Source organism: Pteropus vampyrus, unplaced genomic scaffold (genome assembly GCF_000151845.1).
Source record: "Pteropus vampyrus isolate Shadow unplaced genomic scaffold, Pvam_2.0 Scaffold10, whole genome shotgun sequence".
Lineage (NCBI taxonomy): Eukaryota > Metazoa > Chordata > Mammalia > Chiroptera > Pteropodidae > Pteropus > Pteropus vampyrus.
In genome coordinates, this window is record NW_011888791.1 from 12,201,303 (window position 1) to 12,201,866 (window position 564).

Below are 564 nucleotides of genomic sequence, written 5' to 3' on the forward strand. Positions count from 1 at the left end.
AGCAATCCCCAGAGGCTGGGCTTACAGTTGCCTCAAAAGGCCACACCAGAAACCTAGGCCAGCTGCCTCCAGTGTGAGTCTAGGTGCTGCTCAGCAAGGAGCATCTGACTCGCTGACGATATACCTAGATGTGGCTTGGGTGGAGCTGCGAGTTGGGAGAGGCAAGGTTTCAGGGAATCCTCTGGGCAGAGCGATCTCTGTTATCCAGTTTGATGATGTCAAGGCTATGGTGGCACTGTGTCCTGTGCACTGGAAAGGGGGAGGGCTCAATAGGAAACTTCTGTACAGAGTGCGTCTCACCTCGGCCCTCACTCTGCAATGTCTCCCTGTAAGGCACCGGAGCTCAGATCGAACAGGTCCATCATCACGAAAATCCACTTGAGGATGCGGCCCCTTTAAGAGGCGTCTGCAGCTGCCACTGCTGCAGCTGCCATTGCTGCAGCCTTCCTATCAGCCACTGGAGACCGGACAGCCTCACGTCCTCACCCTGTCCTACCTTCTGCCGTTGTAGGGTGATTTCTTGGATTTCTCTCTAGTTGTATGGCTTGTTCATCTAGATCCTAG